This window comes from Bos indicus, chromosome 12 (assembly GCF_029378745.1).
Source record: "Bos indicus isolate NIAB-ARS_2022 breed Sahiwal x Tharparkar chromosome 12, NIAB-ARS_B.indTharparkar_mat_pri_1.0, whole genome shotgun sequence".
In the NCBI taxonomy this organism is placed as follows: Eukaryota; Metazoa; Chordata; class Mammalia; order Artiodactyla; family Bovidae; genus Bos; species Bos indicus.
In genome coordinates, this window is record NC_091771.1 from 84,510,885 (window position 1) to 84,523,777 (window position 12,893).

Here is a 12,893-nt window from a genome sequence, read left to right on the forward strand (position 1 = left end):
TGAAGGACATGTATCAGGAATCCAGTGCCTGTGATGGAGGAGGGGGCAGACTGACAGCACAGAGGAGATGGCTGTGCAGCGAGCTGCATGATGGACACTGATGTTTAGAAAGAGCCCGGCTCTCTCCTCAAGTCCTTTCTTATGTATCGCCTACCTGCCCTTCATCACAATGCATGCTAAGTCGCTTCAGGCATGTCTGACTCCATGCAACCCCATGGACTGTCCTTGGACAACCCACCAGGCTCCTCTGTCCCTGGGATTTCCCAGGCAGGAATACTGCAGTGGGTTGCCATGTCCTCCTCCAGGGGATCTTCCCGAGTCAGGGATTGAACCCACGTCTCTTTCGTCTCCTGCACTGGCAGGTGGGTTCTTTACCACTAGAGCCACCTGGGAACCCCGGATCACAATATTCAGGGTGAGTCTCACATGTGCTTCCACCAGATGAGCAAAATGTAGAGTGACCTTGAAACAAGGACCCTTTGGGGCTCCTGTGCCTTTCTTTTTTAAGTGTTATTTAATTCTGTAGTTTTTGGCCGCACTGGGTCTTACTGTGCTGCGTGGACTCTTCATGGGGACATGCAGGGACTTCGGTAGTTGTGGTGCGTGGGCTTGCTAATTGTGCCTCAGGCTTGGTTGCCCCCTAGGATGTGGGATCTCAGCTCCCCAACCCAGGATGGAGCCCACGTCCCCTGCATTGGAAGGCAGATTCTTAACCACTGAACCACCAGAGAAGTCCTGTTCCCCAGATTCTTACAGGGAAAATGCTCCAGCCTCCATGACCTTCCCTGAGTCCCAGAGGGCAGATTCGAACTGTCAGGCTAATCAGGGAAGGGAGGAAAGTGCACAGACCAGGGAGAAGCAGTCAAGAAACAGAATGGTCCTGGCTCTGCCTCGGGACCAAGATGCTGGGAAAGATGGAGGGGAGGAGGAGGAGAAGGGGACGACAAAGGATTAGATGGTTGGATGGCATCACTGACTCAATGGACATGAGTTTGAGCAAACTCTGGGAATTAGTGAAGGGCAGGGGAGCCTGGCATGCTGCAGTCCATGGGGTCCCAGAGAGTGGGACACTACTGTGTGACTGGACCACTAGGAGATACACATAACAAAATCTTTAAGCTCTTTATAACACTAAAGTGAAAGTGAAGTTGCTCAGTAGTGTCCGACTCTTAGCGACCCCATGGACACCAGGCTCCTCCATCCATGGGATTTTCCAGGCAAGAATACTGAAGTCGGTTGCCATTTCCTTCTCCAGGGGATCTTCTCAATCCAGGAATCGAACCCAGATCTCCTGCATTGCAGGGAGATTCTTTACCAACTGAGCTACAAGGGAAGCCCCTGGGCACACCCTACTCTCATCAGCAACCCTGCCCTCGAACCATAGCTGTAAAAACTCACCAAGGCTTCCTGGGTTGGGACATATGGCTTTGGAGGGCAGGCACAAGCCCAGGGCCCCCTTGACTCGGCATTCCCGTGGATCTCTCTGTTGCTTAGATGGTGGTTGGACAGAACAGACCCAGGGCCACCCCTTCCTCCAGCCTCCGACCACACTGGGACCTTCTTTCCAGCCTCAGCCTTCGGAGTCAGCCCCTTAGCTGTCCTCCAACACCAGGAGCAGACAACTCCAGTTGTTGAGCTTAACTCCTTGTTCCTGATCAGCCATGAGTTTTCAGATTCTTCTGGATTTTCAACCCCGAGGTGGAGGCCATCATCCAGTACCTTGTGGACCTGCATCTTCAAGCCTGCCATACCTGCCTGTCTCTGGGCTCCCATTTCAACTGCAAAGTGTGGCTCTAGACGACTTGGGTGAATTTTTCAGCAAGTTGGCTTTGGAGAAGCTCCAGGGCACCAATACCCTCTCCCAAATGCAGAAGCAGAGCAGCGGCCATGCCCCCTTCCCAGAAGTGGAGAAGCCTTCCCAGGATGAGTGGGGTGGAGCCCGGGACGCTCTGGAGGCCACCCTGCTCATAGAGAAGAACCTGAAGCAGGCCCTTTTGGGTCTGTGTGGCCTGTTTTCTGCCTGTGCAGACCCCCGCTTCTGTTGCTTCCTGGAGGTCTGCTTCCTCAACAAGGTGGTGAAAATCATCAGGAAGATGGGCGACCACCTGACCGACCTCCGGGGGCCCACTGGTCCCCAGGCTGGGCAGGGTAAGTAGCTCACCTGCAGGACCCCAGCAGCCTTTGAGGAGTGACCCCCCTCCACCTCCAGTCCCAGGGCTTCTGCCTGAAGCCTCTCTCTGCAACCACTGCTGTCCAGTCACTCAGTCATGTCTGACTCTTAGCAACCCCATGGACAGCAGCACCCCGGACTTCCCTGTCCACTCTCTCCCCGAGTTTGCTCAAACTCATGTCCATTAGTCAGTGGTGCCATCCAACCCTTTCATCCTCTGTCACCCCTTCTCCCCCTGCTCTCAATCTTTCCCAGCATCAGGGCCTTTTCCAATGAGTTGGCTCTTTGTGACGGGTAGCCAAAGAATTGGAGCTTTAGCATCAGTCCTTCCAAAAAATATTCAGGGTTGATTCCCTTTATCATTGATGGGTTTGGTCTGCTTGCTGTCCAAGGGACTCTCGAGTCTTCTCCAGCACCATAGTTTGAAAACGTCACTTCCTCAATTTTCAGCACGTAGTCCAACCCTCACATCTTTATATAACTACTGGAAAAACCATACCTTTGACTATATGGACCTTTGTTAACAAGATGATGTCTCCGCTTTTTAAATATGCTGTCTAGGTTTGTCATAGCTTTTCTTCCAAGGAGCAAGCATCTTTTAATTTCATCTCTGCATTCACGGTCCACAGTGATTTTGGAGCCCCCCCAAAATAAAGCCATTATGCAGCTTTTAACACCCTGGAGCCTTTTCCCAAGCCTTGGATCAAATGGAAACAATAAAGTTTTTGTAAAAAAAAAAAAAAGTGTGGGCAAAGCAATAAAGCTGTTCTACCTCACCCAAAACTACCTCTAAGATTTGATTCGGTACCTGTGCACAGAAGCTGAGGTCTTGGCATCAACCTCAGGTAATCAGGACCACAATTCATACTAGGACCTGATCTTTTGATCCAGAGCCTACACTTCCCAGACTGTTTGAGCAAGCAGTGCACAGATAAATACTATAATACTTTCTTTAGTTTGTATTGTTATTGAAAAATTGCTTCAATTCTCAAAATTCTGTATTGAACAACAATGAGAATTAGCAAAGAGGAGTGAAATATGATTAGACGTTTATGCATAATATGCTGCTCAGTCACTTCAGTCCTGTCTAACTCTTTGCAACCCCATGGACTGATACCCACCAGGCTCCTCTGTCCATGGGATTCTCCAGGCAAGAATTCTGGAGTGGGTTGCCATGCCCTCCTCCAGGGGAACTTCCCAACCCAGAGGTCAAACTCACATCTCTTGCATCTCCTGCATTGGCAGGCAGGTTCTTTAACACTAATGCCACCTGGGAAAAACCCAGATTAGACATTCAGGTGGCCTAAACCTACTCAGATAAATAAGGTGGAGTTACTATAACAAATCATTGACTGAATATCTTCTTTGGGTATATTTGGAGTGACTAGATACCATCCAAAAATATAATGAACTCAAAAACATAATGAAAAGCAGAGGGTAAATATGTAACTTCCCGGGTGTTTATCACCCAAACCATCCTGTCACATAGTCACCTCCAAATGTCAGTGGCAGAGGTCTGCACCAGCCGGACACTACACTGGCTACTTTCAAAAACTCAGAAAGGAAACCTTCTGAGCCTTGGTTTTTGCATCTGTAAGAAGATGCTTCCCTGGTGGCTCAGCGGTAAAGATTGTGCCAAACTATGCAGGAGATGCAAGAGATGGGGGTTTGATTCCTGGGTCGGGAAGAGGGGGTTTAATTCCTGGGTTGGGAAGATCCCCTGGAGAAGGGAATGGCAACCTACTCCAGTATTCTGGAGAATCCCATGGACAGAGGAGACTGGTGGTCTATAGTCCGGGCGTGTGTGCTAAGTTGCTTCAGTGGTGACCAACTCTCTGCAACCCCATGCACCAGAGCCCACCTGGGAAAGCTATCGTCCATGGGGTTGCAAGAGAGTCGGACATGACTTAGCCACTAAACAACAACAAAGGAGAAGATAGAAGTGGAGAGAATTTGCACAGAGACATAAATAAGATGATACTTAGGAAAGAGCCTGATCTGGGCACATGCTTATTAATATGAGTCGCAGAGTGATGGGGTTTGGGAGTCTGTGCTTTGCAGCTGGTAAGACACAAAGATGCTCCCTCTTCTGAGCATGAAGCTGTTCCTGGGGACGCGGTCATGCCTGCCTGGATCTATAATGAGCCCCTTCCCCACTGTGTTCTTTGCTGAGCTCTGGGCTCTAATGTCCACACTGCCTCCTTGGCATTTTCCTAGTCCTGCAGAATTGGCTGCAATCAATGGTTGACCATAATATGTACTAAATAAACTTCTGTTGTATGGAGCCAGGAGCTTTTAAACACAGCTTTCAACAGCAGGCTTCCTAGGTGGCGCCAGTGGTTTAAAAAATAAATAAATAAACCCATCTGCCAATGTAGGAGACATAAGAGACACAGGTTAGATCCCTGGGTCAAGAAGATCTCCTGGAGGAGGAAATGGCATCTCACTCCAGTATTTTTTCCTGGAGAATTCCATGGACAGAGGAGCCTGGTGGGCTATAGTCCATGGGGTCACAAAGAGTTGGACACAACTTAGCAACTTAGCTCTCTTGCTTGCTTCAACAGCAGGACCATGTGAAATGACTCAATTGGAGTGAATTTGAACCTAAGTTTCTCCTCACCATTCAGAGTGAGTTTTGTTTGCGTGAAAATGGAAACCTTTGGAGAATGCCATCAGAACTGGGAATAGGGACTTCCCTGGAGGTCCAGTGCCTACGACCCTGCACCCCCAAATGCAGGGGGCCTGGGTTCAGTCCCTAGTCAGGGAACTAGATCTCACATGTTGCAACTAAAGATCCCACATGCAGCAACTAAGACCCAGCCAAATAAAATTTTTAAATATCTAAGATTAGATAGTTTCATCACAAATTATCAGTATCTGATCCTAGGGTTTCAAAGTTTAGTGCCTAAAAACTGCAGCTGGTTTTGCATAAATAGAGTTAAAGATCTGTTCACTTCACTTAGGGCCTTCAGGTAATTTGCCAGTGTTATCAGAATCTAAGTGGCCCGAGAAGAAAGGGAAGGTCGATGGATGTCCTGAGGCAGTTTTCATTTATTATTTAAGGAAATTAACTTATTTTCCATCCTTTCGTGTTGACACAGAATATTGCTTTTCCAAATAATTGCTTATAAAATTTACTATTATGCATAAATGGCATAGGTTAAGTCTTAAGGATTTTTGAACCACAGGGCGAGAGCATATTTTTCCCCATGGTTCCTGAATATAAAGCAAAGAGGAATTGATCTTAAGATTAGAGGAGGACAAACAGGTGAAAACACAAGCATGCCCTTGACATTCAGTGTTTGTGCCAGACGCCGGCAGCTCCAGGGAGACTGTAAGTTCACGCGTGAGTGTAGGATGGCTGGAGACATTGCATAAATCAGGATTTTTTTTTATCTCTCTGTGTCTCCTTCATTCATCAGTCTCTTTATCCTTCTGGAAAATTGACTCACATCACAACCCCTTCTGGAATCCCTTCCCATCCCTATGTCCTTCTCTGGGCCCTAAGAATCAGAGACCTCCCCTCCAGCTTTATGACAACTCTGCTTCTGACAGTGACCCAAACTGGAACAAACAGTATACCACTGGGAAAGCAGGCAGCTTGAGATGGAAATGATTATTTAGACCTCATTTTGAACCTTACTAAGCACAGGGGCTTGGCTCAGCTTTAAATCATGCAAATAAAATTAAAAAATAAAAACCCAAAAGCTGCAGGCCTGCCTTTCTTTGAACTTCAGGTCCTACCTGAACGCGGCAGCTAGTTCCCATAGTCACAGACAGGTCAGGAATTTGATTGTCTCGCATTCCTCAGAATTTATGGCCTTCATCATCATGAATGAGATCATTCAAAGGAGCACTCCTCCAGCAAGAGTTTCAAGAATTATTACACGGCATCTGTAGGGCTAATGGCTGGAGAATGCCTGTAGCAATTCAAGGTGCTCCTGCATGCATCAATGTATAAAAAGCAGGGCAAGATCCCTCTTAAACTTGACCCGGACATATCCCTTGATAAACAATCCCAATAACTGGAGCAAAACTGAAGAATTATCAGAACGCACGCACCCTCAGTTATCCTGTCCTGCTGAGGTTTGAGCAGCGGGTGGAGAAGGAAGACTGGGAGGAGTCCAGGTCGGGGACGTGTTCGGAGGCCTGAGCATTAGGCCAGGTGTTGCCATCCTCAGCTCCTCCCATCACCAGAAAGACTCACTTTCTCCCTGCAGGTTGAGCCTTGCCCAGCCTCAAAGGCAATGCTGGCCCAGCCTGGCTCATGAAAGCAACCACAAGACCCGGGCAAGAGGCCATTACATTCGATACGTGTGCCTCGCAGCGTGTGTGTTAGAGCCCAGGGGTCACATGGGTACCCAGGAGGCCCGCAGAAGCCACATTCCAGTTGACAGGGAAGCTCACCTGCGAAGCGTTTGTCTCTATGTGATGTTTACCCTTCCACCTCTTTCTCTTTCACGCTCACACACGCACACACACGAGCTCTTAGCAGAAGAACACTGGATCTCAAATGAGGTAGGCCAAGCATTCTCATGGCAGGCCAGATGTAGCATCCCCAGAATTCAAGGAAGGCCAGGGGCGGATGGGTGGGCGCCCAGGACTGGAGAGGTGGGACCAGACCTCGGGTGTGAGTCCTGACAGAGGCTCAACCACAGAGTCCCTTGCTGGGGATCAAGAGTCCTGGGCGACGTGCTGAGAGATTCCCCAGCAGTATCTAAACACGTAGGAGGGCTTGGGGCATAGACGCACCAGCAGAAGAACACAAGTAGAGAAGGAGAAGGCGGCAGGTGGGCAATCACTCAAACAGACATTTGCCCATCAGCTTTGCTACTTTATGATTCCTTTGTATATTAAGTTGTTTCTCTCAGTCAGCTGCTGCTTCTAATAATGGAGCAGACTGTATCCCAATTGCTGAGGACTAACCTAGGTAGTCGGAGAAGGCAATGGCACCCCACTCCAGTACTCTTGCCTGGAAAATCCCATGAACAGAGGAGCCTGGTAGACTGCAGTCCATGGGGTCGCTGGAGTCGGACACGACTGAGCGACTTCACTTTGATTTTCACTTTCATGCATTGGAGAAGGAAATGGCAACCCACTCCAGTGTTCTTGCCTGGAGAATCCCAGGGATGGGGAAGCCTGGTGGGCTGCCGTCTATGGGGTTGCACAGAGTCGGACACGACTGAAGCGCCTTAGCAGCAGCAGCAGCAACCTAGGTGGTGCATAGCATAACACCTAGTGAATAACAGGCCCTTAGTGGATGCCAGTCCATCGTCCTCAACCCACGCCCTTCGCTCGTGCTGCAATCCCTGGTTTCAGGTAGGACTGGTGCCTGGGTGTGAAAGTGCCTAAGACCTCTGATGGATCAGTGGGATGATCAGAAAGACACCCATGGCTCTCACAAGTACATAGGTAACTCATTAACATAACTACTAAACACAAGTACCCCTGCCTCCTAAAGTTCAGTAATTTCTGGTATAAGATGAAAACGTAACTTCACATAAAATGGAATTCACAGCTAAGATGAAAAATTCAGTTGGGTGTCATTTTAAACACCAAGACATCATGGCCACTGGAGTTATGAGATAGCCTGGACATTCTGGTGGAAGATGCAGAAACCTCAGCAGCCAGGGGACCCAGTCCGGATCCTAACATTACATATGGTTTTAACATCTGTGCCAAACACTTTCCACAATGCCCTCCCCTCCACTGTATGCTCATGTATCTGGGCACTCTTCCAGAAAGTTCTCCCAGGAAACTTTCCAGAAAGCTGATTACTGTTAGGTTGAGATTTAAAAGATATTCGGATCTTCCTGGCTTGTGTAGCAACAAATGAACATGAAGTATCATCTGAGATAGAGATCTTTATAAAAATTATATGCATGGAGACAACACATTTTCTTTCTCACTGGTGAAAGGGAAGGACCAGGCTTTTAGCTTCAGAGAAAAATATCCCTTTAGCTTGAAATCCTGTAGTGAAAGCATTTTAAGCCTAGAAGATTCAGAAGCTGTACTTTTCTAATGGGTTTGTCCAGAGAACATCTGCTTCAGGAGCTTGCAATACAACAATTGACCTTCATTGTATCTCTAGACCTTGGTCAACAAATCTTAACTCTAAAGGTTTGAATGGGTCATAAAAACATCTTCTGAGCTAGAGATTTTTTAAATCTCTAGATTTTATTTTGAAGTTTTTAAACTTGCTGTACGGATGTACCTGTTTTTAAAACATGAAGATATCATTATATTACCTTACAATATCAAGAGCAAAGTATACATTCACATATAAAATATGACTTTGTCCACTAAAAACTGCCACAGAAGAATAGTCACTGGATAATATATTATAGGACTTGGAAATTTCTGATACAAAGACTATGGTTGTCCAAAGAACATGGTATTAATTGCTTTTTATCTGCCCAGAATCTGAGTCAATAGCATCCCGATTTATGCAAATGATTACATTTCCTTCTCATTCAGAGTAATATGTTTCAGACACACGTTCCGCCCTGGGACAATACTTGTCTGAGAGCACTCAGCCTGTCAGGAGATGTTAGTAACTATTGCTGATCATACGTTCTGCCTCTATCACCCTGGGCTGGGATGGGGGCTGTTTGTTCACAGGAAGAAAGGAAGAGAAATATACCAGAGCTGAGAACAAATGCATGCGTGAACTAATCTGAAAAGCCTATCCTCACAGAATGAAGCTGGAAATGGAACCTTAGATTGGAAAATGCAGTCCTGAAAATTGGATTTGCAAAGTCTGGCTTCTGTTTATTCAGTGAAACAAACCACCTAACAAACCAGGTGTAGAACTAACAGGTGGCTTGTTGGTTTCTGTTCTTCGGCTGTTGTGTCTGACTCTTAGTGACCCCAGGGACTGTAGCTCACCAGGTTCTTCTGTCTGTGAGATTTCCCAGGCAAGAATACTGGAATAGGTTGCTGTTTCCTTCTCTAGGGGATCTTCCTGATTCAGGGATCAAACCTGCATCTTCTGCATTGGCAGGTGGATTTTTTTACCACTGAGCCACCAGGGAAGCCCAATAGGAGGCTAGAGGCTAAAAAGCCATCCAGAGTCAGATTTCCAGGGTTCCTATCCAAGTGATCATGTCAATTTCTTAAATATTCAGAGCCCAGTTCCTCCATCTGTGACATGGAGATTTTTATCCTACTGATCTCACAGCCTTGTTTGGAAAACATCTGAAATAATCTATGTCAAACACTTAGCCTAATCCACCGCGAATCTTGCTTGCTTTCAGCAACTCTTAACTATCATTATTACTATCTTATTGATTTACTTTGGGGAACAGAAGAAGTGCTGACATGCCATGTACTCTCTGTAATCAAGATCATATTATTTTTCCATTTGGGTGCTGTCTTAACGTTGAAACGGTACCTTGCCCACATAAGCTCATTTAAGCTTCACATAAACTCTGCACAGTAGATAGATATCAAGTCTAATTTAGGAGACTCTAAGTGTCCTTTCCCTGATGATCTTAAGCTAGAAAAAATGGGAAAGACGACATCCTGGAAAATTAAGGAGCTCTCTCAAAACAGCCAATCAATGTCATTGACACAGGTATGAAAGATACAGAGTGACTTGCCGACATGGCCTTCCCTACATAACAGAAGATTCACGCTGACCCATGAAGGAGGCCACTGGAGCCATATTATGGGAATCAACTGGGGATCGTGTTTTATTCATCCAGCTTCTCAGAGCCCTGTATGCATCCCAAATCTCACATTAGGACAGGCAAACAGGGAAATACAGGAGTCCATCCAGGAGTCAGACAGTCTAGTCTTCCTTCTTTCTCCTGCCAGTTTTGAGCTGTGTGACCTTGAAATAGTGACTTGACACTCCCTCAAAATTCAAGCTTTCCCTTGTGGGAAAATGTGGAAGGTGGATGGCATTACTGATCTCATGAATTTCTTGCAAAGACTATGCAATATGACTTGTATAAGGGGCTTAGCGTACCATGTAGAACACATTAAATACTCACGTACTGCTAGTTCTCACAGTCTTGTTAATGTTTCAGAACTCAACTATGAGCATTGTTGTTGTTGTTCAGTCGCTAAGTTGTGTCTGACTCTTTAAGACCCCATGAACTGCAGCACACCAGGCTCCTCTATCCTTTACTATCTCCCAGAGTTTGCTCAAACTCATGTCCATTGAGTCAATGATGCCATCCAACCATCTGATCTTCTGTCGCCCTCTTCTCCTCCTGCCCTAAATCTTTCCCAGCATCAGGGTCTTTTACAGTGACTCAGTTCTTTGAATCAGGTGGCCAAAGTATTGGAGCTTCAGCTTCAGCATCAGTCCTTCCAATGAGTATTCAGGGTTGATTTCCTTTAGGATGGACTGATTTTAATCTCCTTTCTGTCCAACATGCTCTCAAGAGTCTTCTCCAGCACAATTTGAAAGCATCAGTTCTTTGGCGCTCAGCCTTCTTTATAGAAGTGAAGTGAAGTGAAAGTCACTCAGTCCTGTCCGACTCTTTGTGACCCCATGGACTATAGAGCCCATGGAATTCTCCAGGCCAGAATGCTGGAGTGGGGAGCCTTTCCCTCCTCTAAGAGATCATCCCAACCCAGGGATCTAACTCAGGTCGATCTGCAGGTGGATTCTTTACCTGCTGAGCCACAAGAGTTTTAAAAACCCGAAAATCCCTAGTCAACAAATGACTACAGGAACCAAGATATCGGTGCCTCCTGGAAGCTCCATGTTATGGGATCCTTATGTTATGAGAACACCAGAGACCTCAGAAGACCTAAATTCTGCCCTGACCTCCTTAATACAGGTCCCAGTGTCAAGAAGGGATCTTGCAAACTCCCAATGCCATAGCCTTGACCTTCTGTTTTAGAGGCAGTGAGTATTTCAGGCTGAGTTAGGAGACTGATGTAATAAACTCTAGATTCTATATTATGTCAAAGATAGCTGGCGGTCATGGAGACAGGTGGGAGGAACGAATGAAACACCTGAGTGTTGTGTGACTCTGCTGGCTGTGTTCCAGGCTCTGTGTTAGCACTCATCAATGATCTCCTTGAATGCTCCACCCTGTGGGATAGCTCGTGTCTCTCTGATCTTGCTCAGGAGGAAACTCGGGCCCTAAAATTAAGTAACAAGGTAACCTGCTACTAGAAGGAGAAGTGGAGATCTGACTACTAGTTTCTGAAACACAGCCTTTATAGAAAAGTGAGTAATCTCTTACTTCTTTCTGGTCCCAGGTAGTAATCAAGAGATGTAAAGTGTGTGGTTTCAAGCTGGATCTTAAAGAAGCAAGATGAGTGGGATTTACGCACGCAACAGAGCTCTGGTCCATCGTTTCGACCAGGATACCTCATCTGCGGTTCTCTCCCCACATCTCTAACTCTCCACTGCAAATGATTTGGTTCCACCGCTCCTCTTCCTCCTCACCTGGGGGGGGCGGCGTCAGGATGCTGGGGGGTAGGCTGGACCAGGCCATCATTGCCCCGAGCATCTGATAGCAGCACATCTGAATGTAAACACACACTATGACCCAGGGGAAAGCTAAGAGTCTGAACATCCCTTTAGAGGGCATGGGGGTGGGAGTGGGGGTGGGCTGGGAGACTTAGAGTTCCAGCCTCTGCTTCTGGGCTTCCCAAGTAGTGCTAGTGGTAAAGAACCAGCCTGCCAATGTAGGAGACGCTGGAGACATGGGTTCTATCCCTGGGTCAGGAAGATCTCCTGGAGAAATGAATGGCAACCCACTTCAGTATTCTTGCCTGGAGAATCCCACAGAGAAAGGCGCGGGCTGGGCTACGGTCCATGGGGTCTCAAACAGTCGGACACAACTGAAACGACTTAGCATGCAAGCACACAGCCTCTGCTTCTACCTCAGCATCCCCTCCGCCTAAGCTCTGCTCCTGATGCTGCTGCTAAGTCGCTTCAGTCGTGTCCGATTCTGTGTGACCCCATAGACGGCAGCCCACCAGGCTCCCCCATCCCTGGGATTCTCTAGGCAAGAACACTGGAGTGGGTTTCCATTTCCTTCTCCAATGCATGAAAGTGAAGTCGCTCAGTCGTGTCTGACTCCTAGCGACCCCATGGACTGCAGCCCACCAGGCTCCTCCATCCATGGGATTTGCCAAGCAAGAGTACTGGACTGGATTGCCATTGGGTCTCCCAAATACGCCATGACCTCCCATGCACTTGACTTTGAATAAGCAAAGTTCTGTACCTGGGGCTCCTTTTTAACAATATTATTGTGTGTTGTTTATCAGACACTGTGCTCAGTCCTTGACGTATTGTCTTTCTTAATTTAGACAATGATCCTCCAGAGTACCTGCTATAATTATCTCCCTTTCTCACAAATGAACACATGGAGACAGAAGAATTAAGCGGATTCCGCAAGGTCACAGTACTAGTAAGAAGTGGTGGTCAGTTTCTGACCCTGGCTATCTGGGGCAAGGACATTTTTAACCCTATACTGTCCCGTTTTGTGCAACTGGCAGACTCCTCCTTGCCCTTCTAGGCTCACATCCAGTGCCATCTCTGTGGAGCTTTCATCTAATCTACGGATGAAATGATGAATTCTGTCTTATGCTTTCAAAACATTTTGTCCCTTCTCCTGTTACATTTACCATATGACATCATAGTTATTCATTTGTGTGTATTGTTCCCCTATCAGGATTTCAATCTTCTTGGTCTTCCCAGAAATTGTCCAGATTTTCTGGCATAGAATAGATAATCAATAAATATCTATTA

The 12,893-nt window shown here is 46.9% G+C and overlaps 1 pseudogene; it reads left to right on the forward strand.

Annotated features, from left to right (window-relative positions):
• Positions 1–1,661: 1,661 nt before the first annotated feature.
• Positions 1,662–2,156, forward strand: LOC139186167 (ferritin light chain pseudogene; annotated as a pseudogene).
• Positions 2,157–12,893: the final 10,737 nt, after the last annotated feature.